Raw genomic sequence first — 13830 nt, 5'->3', positions numbered from 1 at the left:
TTGCAATTTTTCTGACAGGTGGACAATATTTTATCTGAAGTAATGTTGAATTGGGGTGTGATTGCCATCTGAGAAGGGAAAGCACTATGCCAGGGGTGTCCAAACTTGGGAACTTTAAGACTTGTGGACTTCAACTCCCAGAATTCCCCAGCCAGCTGGCTGGGGAATTCTGGGAGTTGAAGTCCACAAGTCTTAAAGTTCCCAAGTTTGGACACCCCTGCACTATGCGAATGGGATGGTGCAAATGGTAATTGACATCACTATTGTACAGGGTGGATATCTTTCATCTTTTTGAACATTATATCATTGGCTACCAGAGACTATTTGCCCGGCAAATGCAACCCAACACTTGGCAAATGCATACAATGATCATTGGTGTGTACCTTCATTGTTGACCAACTCTTCCACAAAAAAGTAGTGACAGAGTACTGATAGATGGGTGGAGGGGTGGAGGAAGGAGTCGGCGTCATGGCTGCAAGTGTTCCACACCCAATATGTTTGTATAAGACAGAGAGAGACTGGGCCAATGACCTGCCTTAATATTTCTAAAACTCAGCCTTTCAGAGCAGCCACCTCTATCTTCATTGATCGTGTTTCTAGAGCAGAAGATGCACAGGTCTTTCTGCCAAGGAACTGTGTGTCCCAATTTCTTGCTTCCAATTTGTTTCTAAAGAGCCGTAGTGGCTAGAATGCAGTGACTAGAATGCAGTACTGAAGGCTACATCTGCCGGCTGCCTGCAATTTGACAATTCGAATCTCACCAGGTTCAAGGTTGACTCAGCCTTCCATCCTTTCGAGGTGGGTAAAAGGAGAACCCAGATTGTTGGGGGGGGGCAGTAAACCGCTTAGAGAGGGCTGGAAATCACTGTGAAGTGGTATCTAAGTCTAACTGCTATTGCTATTGCTAAAGGGCAGCCAAGGGATGAGCAGGACATGCACTCTGTACAAGTCCAAAGATTCTTTCTTTCTTCTTTTTTTCTTTCTTCTTTCTTTCTTCCCTTCACTCCTTTGGCCACCAAATGTTTATCAAATTCGCAATTCGGATACTGTTTTCTACCACCATCTCATCAAGCGGAATCACACACACACACACGTTCTTGGAGGGGGGGGTTGAATTACCCCGCCTCATAGCAAAGACGCGGCGCAAAGTCGGCGCTGCATGTGTTCGGGCCCCGCTTAGGGCCGAATCAAATCCGCGGCCGGCGGGACCAATGGGTTGCATTGCAAAGCCGCCAGTCGTCTTGCTTCTTCTCCATCTGCCTGTTGCTCCGCTCCGTTTCCTCCCCGCGAATTCTGTTTCCCCTACCCACCCATCTTGGGCGCGCTCCTTATCTTACTACTGCAGGCGTTCTGCGTCCCCGTCTTGTCGGGCTTCCGACCTCACATGGGAACGGCTGGAGAAGTCGCAGGGTGGACGGTTGAGGGCAGGAAGGGCGTGGGAAAGAACGGCGGGAGTCACGCTGGCTGTAGCAAGCTGGATTTCGGAAACAATGGGACAGCCCTTCTCCCACCTCCCCATCAGGGCAGGGGAGGAAGCGTAGGAAATCGTGGAGCGGGGCAACTCCTGTATTTCTGTGCGAGGCATCGCTTCCCACTCCCCCTCGCCCGGCCTTGGACAAGGCTCTGCCCCCTGCGCGCCCCCCTCGCACAGACACACACGGTGCCCTGCACACAAACATCCGCACGCAGACCCACGTTTGCATAATCCTCCCGCCCACCTCCCAACCCAGCCTTCCTCTCTCACCCCAGACGGGTGTGGGTTTTGTGGCGATGGGGGTCAGGCTTTCGTTCAGGCGGGCAACCTTTGTGCAGAACGGCGTAAGGCGTCCCCAGCTGTACAGGACGCAGCTTTTAAACGCCTGGATTTTAAGGCGGTAACAAAAGCAGAAAGAAAGAACGAGCAAAAGGAAGGAAGGAAGGAAGGAAGGAAGGAAGGAAAGACGCGCAGGCGACAGGACGACTCCCTGGGCCGCGGCCAGAGTCAGCAGCAGTACGACCAATAGCAATAGCAACAAACGGGGAGATACAACAGTTTAAAGTGAGTAAAAAATAAAAAATAAAATACCCCACCAACTTCCGAGGATCAATCTCGGAATACACACGTGCGCACTCATTTGGACTACATATCTGGCACATGGGTGACTAGGATGGAAGGAAAGTGTTTTCTTTGCCCGCATCCTTCCTTGCGGCGAAGCTGCCATTTCGATCTCTTCTGCTCCGCTAGTTCCAATTGGCGAGAGATGTAATTTCGCTATCGCCCCCTTTGATCTTACTTTCCCGAATCTCCGGCAACCTCTTCCAAACTTACTTGTGACCCATAGCTGTATTCCTTTTTAAAGGGATCGCAAGAGTCCTCCCAATCTCATGTTCTAACCTCTGACCAATGTTCCCGGGGAGATGAGTCTTCTGGTGCTTAACAGTTGCTTCTGTTTTCCCATAGCAATTAGGATGGGGAAACAACTGATACCTGGAGAATTTATAAAAGGGTTAAATGTTATTTCAGGTCGTGTGGACATTTCAGTTGTTTTTAGCTTATTAACAAGTGCCAGCTCGTCTCATTTTGCAAGGGCAACTTTAAGTGTTATGCTTCATGGTGATAATCTTTATGAGGAAGTTAAAGAGCAAAAAACCCAAACAAGGTTTCAATTCATAAGGTTTGCCTGTACAGTTTGTTGTGTGGTAGCAGTGATCGTTGTGCTACACTGTCTGTAATTCAACCATTTGACTAAGCCCATTCAGGAACAATTAACTCTGAATTTACTTGGTGGATTGGATGAGTTGAAGGTGGAAAAAGTTCCAGGTTTAGCTTTTCAATAATTTATATACTTCTTATTTGATGAACATTGTTGGAACTGGAAATATTGAGCATTTTGTCTACACAAAAGAGCAATTTGCTGAAATAATAAATGGGACAAGTAGTATTGCTGTTTTCTCTTGAAGATCCTTGCTTCCTTGCCATGATAATTCCAAAATAAGTATCTTGTTCTTCATTGGTTTATTTTGTGCAATGTTTGATGTTGAAGACCAGGGAGTTGCTTCTTTACATCTTACTAGCAATGGGCATATCTGCTTGCCCTGCACAGTTTAATCAAAATTGACTTTCCTTAAAAATATGTTTATATCTTACATATTTATTGGAATATATGTTATATATTGTACTTGATCATAATGCCACCTATGTTTGTTCATAAATCCAGAGAAATCCCCATTGTTTCCAGGGAAAAGAAACACTATCATCTAGAATTTAGATTGCTTGCTTAATTTGTAAAATCCACAATGTGTATTTTCTGACTTGAAGTTACCTGTCATTTTGCTTTCAAAAGGATTGAACAAGCAGTAAGGACTGTGAGTTGAAGTGGAATATTGAAATTTGGAATAAAACAAATTTGTATTTTGGTATTTTTTAAATGTACTTTTAAGCCATTTTAAATTACACAGACACAAATAAATTTAGCTTCATTTAATGGGGTTTATACATACACTATTAGGCAATTCATAAGATGGCAACAGTTTTAGATACAGTTTAGAAAGCAATTTAGGTACTAATGTTCATAGACTAAGTTTGGTCCCAATGAGAATTAGGATCCCCACAAAAATACATAGCATGATTACTTTCCTATTTATATGAATAATTATTGTAATCTTATTTATTTCAGCCAATGATTTAATTAGATAATAATATCAGCAGAATTATAATATGAGAAATATAGACATTGGAAATTAGTAGAATAAAGCAGATGAGAAAATGCTTTAATGCGACATTTGAAGAAGTGTTAGATAGTTTTAGTTTTCTAGACTACAAGCTCTTCACATCCATATTTACAGATCCATGCCTTCTCAACTTCTTAATGATGTTTAACCGCAGCTGACTCCGGGGCTAGATTTTACACACAAATTACTCCAGCAAATAATTGTTTATGAAAATTCTGGAAGATATGACAGAATTTTCCAACATGCTTCATATCTTTACAGTGCGTAGAGATTGGTTGGATGATTGGTTGGCATGGTTGATTGATTGATTGGTTGGTTGGTTGATTGATTGATTGATTAATTGATTGATTGATTGAAAGATTTTGAGGGAATGTCAAGTACAATTTCACAAATATTCAGAGTCAGGTATATATCTTGCATGTAGGAATACAAACTGGTATACAAAATACCCTGTGAAGTGAGATACCATTTTCAGATTATCACTAAGTAGCTAATGCCTATTTTTATTTATTTATTCATCCATTCATTTGTTTGTTTATTATATCTCGTAACTGCCCATCTCACTCTGAGAGGATCTCTTGTGGTGCACAATAAAATCAATACAATTAACATTAAAATCTTTAATTATCACAGAATGTGTTTTTTCTGATTTTTGATAGTTCTGTAAATTGTATCAATCTAGAATCAGAAGAAAAAAAGGGGGGAAGGAGAGGCCAGGAAAGAGAGAGAAAGAGAAGAGAAAGAAAGGAAAGAAAGAAAGATTCAATTTTGCATTCCGTTGAAAGGTTGCAAAATTGCAATAGCTTGATTGTCTTTTTTTCTCTTTTTTTTTCTGTGCTATTTCCTGTTATTTTCAAACTGTAAAACTTACGCTGTGGTTTCAGTTGCAGACTAAGCGCTCCAATAGTTTTCACTGTTACCTGAAATTACACAGAACATATTCTTCTCTGCTGGCCAAATTATTAATTTTAAGTTTTCCAATCGGTCATGTAGAAGTTCATATATAAAATCATTCTGTTGGAAGAAATGTCCTTCTGGGTTCCAGAGACATGGAGGCTGCTTGGAAAGATGGTTTTAATGGTGGACAGGACCACATGGCTTGAGTCCTGAACAGAAAAGATGATCACATGCTTCAATGTTGGTGGAGAAGAAGAGAAGGGAAAAGAAGAGAAGAGAGTGAAGAAGGGCTTGCAGGCCTTTTTATAATCTGTTCTGCCCCACCTATCTGTTTCCTGTTCCTGTGTAAGAAATGTATTCTGATTGGTTGCCAGACTCCCATGGGCCTGGGCAAGGGCAACCCTCTAGGCTGAGTTTGGTTGAGTTCTCAGATGCCATGTGGTCAGTTGAGTAAAAGGCAATATTATCCTGCCTTAATCCCATCACTCTGGAGTTGAAGAGGAGAACTCTTTATTATGTAAAGTGGACTAGCTTGGCCTTCTTAATGGCCCATTGACAAAGTGGGGATGGGCAGGAAGCTGCAGGAATTTACTTTGTATTTAAAATGTGTTTCTCCCTTTTTTCACATCCAGGGAAATATTCTGCCTTTTCAATATTTCCTAAGAGCCTATTTACGGACCTACCTTGTGGCATTGAGAGCGGCCAAACGTAGAAATTGTGCCGCTCTCATTGCGTCTGCGGATAACCGCCCTGCCGCCCTGTTTAGGGTGACCCGCTCTCTCCTGTTGCAGGAGATGCGGGAGGCACCCTTGCAGGGAAGAGCAGAGGAGTTTGGGGAATATCTGCAAGACAAAGTCGCTCAGATCCGGAGCGGATGGCCCCCCCCCCCCCAGTGGACCGGACGAGCCGACATCAGTGAGTCTTGTGAGTCCACTCTGGGAGGAGTTTGACTCTGTTGCCCCCGAGGATTTAGACAGGTTGCGTGGACGGCTACGACCCACCACATGTTCAATGGACCCGTGCCCCTCCTGGTTGGTACTGGCATCCTGGGAGGTGACGCGAGGCTGGCTTCTGGGCCTGGTGAACGCCTCATTGAGCGAGGGTTCCTTACCGACTGCCTTGAAAGAGGCGGTGGTGAGGCCCCTGCTCAAGAGGCCTTCACTTGACCCAACGGAGCTAGCTAATTATCGTCCAGTCTCCAACCTCCCCTTTTTAGCGAAGGTTGTTGAGAATGTGGTGGCGCAGCAATTTCCACGTCACCTCGACGAATCCGTATATCTAGACCCACGCCAGTCCGGCTTCCGACCCGGACACAGCACCGAGACAGCCTTGGTCGCGTTGGTGGATGATCTCTGGAGGGCCAGAGATAGAGCTTGCTCCTCTATCCTGGTCCTATTAGACCTCTCAGCGGCTTTTGATACCATCGACCATGGTATCCTACTGCGCCGGCTGGAGGGGATGGGAGTCGGAGGCACCGTTTTACGGTGGTTCGGCTCCTACCTCTCCGGCCGGATGCAATATGTGTTGACTGGGGGGCAGAGGTCAACCCCAAGGCCACTCTCTTGTGGGGTGCCGCAGGGGTCGGTCCTCTCACCCCTTCTGTTCAACGCATATGTGAAGCCGCTGGGTGAGATCATCCGTGGTTTTGGGGTTGAGTACCATCTGTACGCTGATGATACTCAGCTGTATATTTCAACCCCAAACCACCCCAACGAGGCTGTCGAAGTGATGTCCCGGTGTTTGGAAGCCGTCGGGGTCTGGATGGGGGACAACAGACTCAAACTCAACCCCTCCAAGACTGAGTGGCTGTGGCTACCGGCGCCTCGGTTCAGCCAGCTGATTCCATCACTAGCCATAGGGGGCGAACAATTGCCCCCTGTGGAACGGGCGCGCAATTTGGGCGTCCTCCTAGACGCCCGGCTGTCAATGGATGATCATGTGGCAGCCGTGGCAAGGGGGGCGTTCCACCAGGTTCTCCTGGTGCGCCAATTGCGCCCCCTTCTGGACCGTGATGCCCTACGCACAGTCACTCATGCACTGGTGACATCTCGCCTGGACTACTGTAACGCTCTCTACATGGGGCTTCCCTTGGGACGCGCCCGAAGACTGCAGCTAGTCCAGAACGCAGCCGCGCGGGTAGTCATGGGGAGTACTAGGTACTCCCACGTAACACCTCTCCTGCGCGAGCTGCACTGGCTACCTGTGGTCTTTCGGGTGCGTTTCAAGGTTCTGATCACCATCTTTAAAGCGCTCCATGGCATAGGGCCTAGTTACCTGCGGGATCGCATCCTCCCACATACATCCCTGCGGCCAATCCGCTCTCACAGGGAGGGCCTTCTCCTGGTGCCGTCCACGAGGCAATGCCAACGGGCGACACCGAGGAGTAGGGCCTTCTCTGTGATGGGCCCAACCCTCTGGAATGACCTCCCCCCCGATATTAGAATCACTACTGACCTCCGCTCCTTCCGACAGAAACTGAAGACACACCTGTTCCGACTGGCCGGTTTGGCATAATTTTAACGTCTACCTCCTGGCATACACATTCTTACTGGTTTTTAGAGGGATATTGTTTTAAATTTAACTTGATATTTTAAACTTTTGTATTGATTTATTTATTAGCTGTACAGTTTGGCATATTTTACCCTCCTCTTATACATGTATTTATATAGTTATTTCTACGTTTTAATCTGTTGTATTTTAATACGGACTGTACACCGCCCCGAGTCCCTTTCGGGAGAGGGGGTGGTATATAAACGCTAATAATAAATAAATAAATAAATAAATTTTTCTGGGAGAGGGCTGGGTGATAACTTCCAACAGTTCACTTGACACGTTTGTTCTACAGCAGGGGTGTCAAACTGTATTTCATTGAGGGCCACATCAGGTTTGTATTTGACCTCGGTGGGCTTGGGTGAGTGTGGCCAGGGTGGCATTGGCCAGCATGATATCACTTGTGTCGGGGGCGGCAATGGTGGCCCTAGCACTCTGCAGCCAAAAACGGGCTCCTGAGCTTCAATTTCAGCTGCAACAGTCTCCTGCAATCCTCTGCCAGCAAAAACTAAGCTCAGGGGGGCCACATGCGGCTCTTGTGAACTCTGTTTTCGTTGGCAAAGGCTCCACAAGCCAGTCCTTCACTATTTCCATGGTGGCCCTGTGGGCCAGATCAAAGCACCCCATGGGCCAGATCTGGTCCCTGGCCCTTGAGTTTGACACCTCTGTTCTACAGAAAGTAACTGATAGGTAAATGTTTGGTTGTTACATGACTACAGTATACAGCAAGGTAAGCTTGATGTGATACTTGCTTATGTTTTAACTATTATTTTGCTGCAATTTCAACCAGACAGATATAAACAGATGTTATTTTTTTATTTGAACAACAGCTTTTTATAAACCAAACATTGTCACTGAAAAGGTTGTTGTTGCTGTTTTCTCCTATGACTGCATTTCAATAATTAAGTAAGCAGAAAGCTTCAGTGTCTGAATTTCTTATTTTCAAGAAATGATTTGGCAACCCTAAATGTTGATCAATTGCATTTAGCACCTGATTACATGCTATAATTTTGTAAGACCTGGTTTGTTTGTTTATTTGTTTGGTAGGTTGGTTGGTTGGTTGTTTGAAAAAATGAAGTAAGTTTTTTAAAAAAACTTACTCATACACATTGTAAAACATGGACTATCAAATGATAAGGTATCAATTGATGTTATATGGATCAGATATTTGTTATATATCATAGAAAGATCAACTTCAGAAATCTAGCAATTTGTAAAGTTTCTTCAAGAGCCATTGCCATTGTCAGAATAACCAGCAAGTAGTGCAGATGTAAGAACGTTTTTTTATGTTCTTAACATAGTTGTTTTTTGCAGCTTGTCTCCCACACTTTTATCGTATGAATCTCAAATATCACAATTCCAAGTATATGGATACTTTCTAATTACTTTACTAGTTCTTGTGAAGGGTTTCTTTACATTTTCATTTCTTTTCTAATGAGTTATTTTCTTTTTACCATAAGGCTCTCTTAATATTTGTTTGAAGTTATGTTTGATCAAGTGTGTGTGTTCTTAGTTTTTAAAGTATACTCTCTTCCCACTTACAAGGAAAAGTCGTTCAAGAACGTCAAATCCCATGAGAGGATTTGCTGCTGATTTCCTTTTCCATTTCTAGTTTTTCAAGAAAGCACTCGCTAACTTCGTACATTGTGTTCTTGCCACTCAGCTTTGCATGGTGAACATACAGTAGGTGAAACAGGATAACAGCTAAAGAAATAAAGTCAACATGCAATGTTCTTCTCTTCTCCTTCTTTATAATTTTGATTTCTATAGCTGCTTATTCATGCACAACTGATGAATTTCTGATTGAATGAAGACTAGTCTTCTGGCTGCCTCCTGGTTAAGACAATCTGCCTGTTACATGCTGTACATGCCTGTTTACTTGGTCAAGGTAAATGATATTGATTGTATGGATTTTTACAAGCTATAAAATTTCAAATGGATCTCAATATTACAAGCTGATGCAAGTTACAAGGTCTTGTTTGCAAGTAATCATGGCTCAGTAGAAAATGGAAAGCTGGTATCATAGAATAGTTTTGTGGCAGTTTTTGTAGCAAGCACACAATTTCATGCACAAAAGTCCAACGTGAATCTGTGGTACTGTCTGTGATTTTCGCTGACCTCTATTGCATTACAAGAGAAATCTGCAGCTGTTCAGTAATTTTGTCCTTCGGAAAGCTAAGATATAATATTTCTCATGTTGTTTTAGTTTAGTTTCTGCAGGTGAATTTGTTCTCAAATCTTGTTTGCCTTTTGTTTATTCTGGAGCTAAGTACCATTATCATAAGGTTTTCTTAGATCAGTGGTCGGCAAGCCGCGGCTCGCGAGCCACACGCGGCTCTTTACACATTTTAATGCGGCTCTTCTGTGTGCCGGGCGCCCGCTCCCCTCCCTCCTCTCGGGCACTTCAAAACAAGCGCCCCTTTCCCTTTTTTCTTTTCGACCCACAATGATTAGGGAGGATCCTGAAGTCGGGCGGGGACGAGAAGCGAGGAGGCAGAAAAAGAGACGGAGGCTAAGGAGCTTCCCCCCTGCCCCCTCCCAGCAAAAATCTAACCGGGGAGCCGGGCGGGCAGTAGCAAATTAGCCGATCACGCTGCGTGATCGGTTAATTTGCTACTGCCCACGCGGCGTGATCAGCTAATTTGCTACTGCCCGCCCGGCTCCCCGGTTAGATTTTTGCTGGGAGGGGGCGGGGGGGGGAAGCTCCTTGGCCTCCGTCTCTTTTTCTCCCTCCTCGCTTCTTGGGGCTCCACCAATGGGGGAGCAAGGCCCGCCCAGCGCCAGGCTTTGGGCTAACACAGAGGTCTGCAAAGTTGGCTGTTTTAAGACTGGTGGACTTCAATTCTCAGAATTCTGGGAGTTGAAGTCCACCAGTCTTAAGAGCCAGTTTTGCAGATCCCTGGGCTAATATGATTGATGCCCTTGGTGGACTTCAATTCTCAGAATTCTGGGAGTTGAAGTCCACAAGTCTTCAAGCTGTCAGGTTTGAAGACCCTGGTTTTTTTTTTCTAAAGGGTTGGGGGTGCGAGGGTCTTGCAACTTGACAGCTTTAAGACTTGCATGCTTCAATGCCAGAGTTCCTGAGCCAACATGACTGGAGGAGGAATTCTGGGAGTTGAAGTCCACAAGTCTTAAAGCTGTCAGGTTTGAAGACCCCTTGGGGTTTTTTTCCTAAAGGGTTAGGGATGCAAGGATCTTGTAACTTGACAGCTTTAAGACTTGCGTGCTTCAAATGCCAGAGTTTATTGAAACTAAAAACAGTGTACCATCCTATGTATTTTCGGTTTTAAAAATCTGGCTCTCAAAATAAATTTCAATCGTGGTTTTGGCGAGATTTGGCTCAGTTGAAAAAAAAGGTTGCCCACCACTGTCTTAGATCATCATCACTGATATGGTTTTGTAACTAAAATTCAGTGTAGTCTTGGATGCAACTATTATTTTCGAATTAATTCCTTAGTTAGCAGGGGGGCGGAGCTGCAGCCAGTGCAGCTGGAGCGTGTTTGCAGTAGTGCCTCCCTGTTTTATTTTATTTTATCAATTTTTAGTACTCCCATTGGATCCTTTTTTATTTAATTTTATTTAATTTTTTGGTGGAGATAACAGCGTAGAACACAATACAAACAAAAACCTAGAAGTAAAAAAGCATGGGAAAAAGAAAGAAACGCCATGGCACCAGCCCAGGATCTCTCCCTCCAGTGAAGACAGCAAAACAACCAAGAATTGAAGAGCTCTTTGTTGGCAAGAGATCTGTAAATAAAACTAACAGCCCCCCCCCCCCATCCCCAATAATCTGGAGAGATTAGAACGGGACTGGCAAAAAGATGTGGCAAAACAACATTTAATAGACTTTCCCGATCTCGCGGTGAGGGGGGAACAAACTGAAAGCCAGCTCTTCTCACAAACAACTAGCCCAATAACTTCCTATATGGAGGCTGAGCTAAAGGCAAAAAAGGCGACCAACAACCAGATAATTCAGAGTACGGAGAGTTTACCTTGGGAAAATTCAACTGAGTTTATGGCAAAGCAATGTCTTCTCACAGTGCAAATGGTGGTTTCATTATTTGAACAATTAATTGCCATCCAACATGATGTAGAGACATTGAAAAAAGATTTAGCTGTTTTTCTTCAAGTACAATATCAGGCCCCAAGTACCCCCACTAAAGTTCTCGCAGAAGACTTGGTTAACTCCCATACGCAGGATAAGGAAAAAGAGCAAAGAGCCAGAAAAACAGTTAAAGAGTCGGATAAAAGGTGGCAGTCTTCTCAGAAAAACAGTCCCTCCCCAGACAAGGCAACGAGAGGAAAAGGTATCAATAAAGAAGAAATCAAGAAAGCATCCCTCCCTCAATTATAACAATCACATCACTCACTACAAACCCAACGGATAGCTTTTAGTATCCATATGAATGGATTTAACAATGGACGTTGGAATTCCAGAAGTGCAATACTAAATTCCCTAAGCCAGCTTCTTCACTGTCATAGGGGCATGATTGATCTCCGTGCTGTGGAGAGGTCCCAAATTGGAAGTGGATTCTCCTGTCTTTCAAACAGCCCACCATACCACAGATGTTATTCATGATGAAAGCATATTTAGCCTCCTTCCAAATCTTTCTCATCAGAATCCTTGGTGAGGAAAAGGTTACTCCGTTAATAGCTAACATGCGAGCTCCCAAGGTGGCTGCCTACTCCTCATTTTCAACCTTGGAAAAGAGAGAGAAAGACAGTGGGAGTCAACCAGTCCTGCCCCATCTCTTAAGTAAGAGATACTTAACAGCACAGAAAGTGGTCTCATTAACGCTTTTGGCGCTCTCCCAAGGAAAGAACAAGACAATATATTATACAAGTTAGAAAATTTAAAGAAATCCTTATTGGTCACAATGGACACAGCAGAGCCGCTTATAGATCTGGTTTCTCCAATAATTGAGCCTCTCACTTTTCCCCCAGAGGACAAGGGATTACATGAATACAAGATCATAGAAAATAGAAGCCAAGACCCAAAGGGGGTATTAGAGATCCCAGTAAAGATGGAGATGTTTTCATCCCTGTGTGAATATCCCATGACACCTTCAGCACCTTCAGCACCAAACCAAGAAACTGAGAGTCAACCCACGTCAGAGCCACCATCTCAAAGAATGAAAGACGACCTAATAACACCTTGTCCTACATCCAGAGAAGAGGCATCGGAATGGCGAGCTCTGTTAGCTGGTGCTAAAACCTCTTACCCTGAACAAGAGTCAAGAGTCTACACATAACCTAGATGGGTCCTCCCTATTTTTAAAAAAGGCCAATTCGGTGTGCGATGACACCTCAATCAATGGTAACACCCAGACAACTTCCTTTTGTATAAATCAAGTTTCCTGATGAGCTGCAAAAGATGACCCACTTTCCCTTATAACCTGGAATATAGCAGGTCGGTCTGTTCCATCAAAAGACCAACTCTTTTTTGATGATATATCACAATTTGACATCCTCTTCTTGCAGGAAACCTGGGCCTCCACAGAGATTCAGTTAGATGGCTATTGGGTTAACTCAATCCCGGCTGTCCCAAGCAATGTGGGGGTGAGAGCTAAGGGGGGTATTGTGACATTAGTTAATACATCCTTGCAATTTAAATGTGTACCACTGCCACCTTTCCAGCCATGGGTTATAACAACATTACTCTTATTTAAACAGGTGGAGATTTTGCTTTGTAATATCTATATTCCTCCACTTAATAAGAATAATGTGATTAACAAGATTTGGGACAGCATAGAAGATTTTATTTTTGGCTATTCAGCCAAATTCCCCAAAGATGCAATAATTATAGGGGGGGGACTTAAACGGTAGAATGGGACCAAATGAACAAGCATTATTTAATCATTTTAAGATTCACTATGGTGAAAATGTAACAAGAGAATCTTTGCATTCCAGACAATTTAAAGACCCTAAAGCTAATCGGGCAGGTTTGTGTGTAACACAAATGACTGTATGTTTGGATCTTTGTATCCTTAATGGGTCCCCTTGCGGTGACTTTCCATCAGAATATACTTATCGGGGAGCAGGAAGAAAATCCACAGTTGATTACTGGATAATATCATATGACCTCCTAAAATTCTTACAGAAGATGGAAGTAGACTCGCGACTGGAAAGTGATCATAATACAAAACTCCTTACTCTGATATTGCATCAGAAATCTCTAAGGGCAGGCACAGCCTTCCCAACCAGGTTAGAGACTCAAAATACCCAAGTAAAAATTAAATGGAACGAGAAAAACACTAAGGAAGTTACCGATGGATGTTAGCTCCTGAAACCATAGAGCTAAGTACATCTCTACTAAGAAATAAGTGTGGAGGATCTTACCTAGAGGGGTTTGATCCTTAACTGTGAATTCAGTTCTCAGTAACAGATCACTAGCTCACTCCAAAAGGCTGATTTCAAAGTACAAAAAATGATTCGACAGAGATTGCGTGCAACTTAAAAGGATATATAATATGGAATACAAGAAAAGTAAAAGTGCCCCCTTTAAGGATCATACTTACTACTTAAAGCAGCTGAAAGCACAATATAAGAACCTTCTAAAAGAAAAGAAAAGTGCGGCTCTGAAGGAGTCTTGGCATAGACTAATTATGGCAGTCAGGACAAAAAATACATCCCTTTTTTGGTACATCACCAGGGAATTGAGAAATCCTCCCT

General features: G+C 43.7%; 1 protein-coding gene across 5 annotated transcripts in view; it reads left to right on the top strand.

The window, feature by feature from the left end:
• Positions 1-225: 225 nt before the first annotated feature.
• LOC309393570 (beta-galactoside alpha-2,6-sialyltransferase 1-like) overlaps positions 226-13830 on the top strand; it is a 71213-nt gene continuing 57608 nt past the window's right edge. For 2 of the 5 annotated variants that reach the window (XM_081955910.1, XM_081955913.1), the window contains exon 1: positions 226-798. The gene's annotated coding sequence lies outside the window, so the exon portion shown is untranslated. Of the gene's footprint in view, positions 799-1721; positions 2039-13830 lie in introns of those variants that run through there. The other 3 variants (XM_081955909.1, XM_081955911.1, XM_081955914.1) reach the window with 2 other exon arrangements.

Source organism: Natrix helvetica (genome assembly GCF_964273705.1).
Source record: "Natrix helvetica genome assembly, chromosome: 5".
Lineage (NCBI taxonomy): Eukaryota > Metazoa > Chordata > Lepidosauria > Squamata > Natricidae > Natrix > Natrix helvetica.
This window is presented reverse-complemented; position numbering and strand designations above follow the sequence as displayed.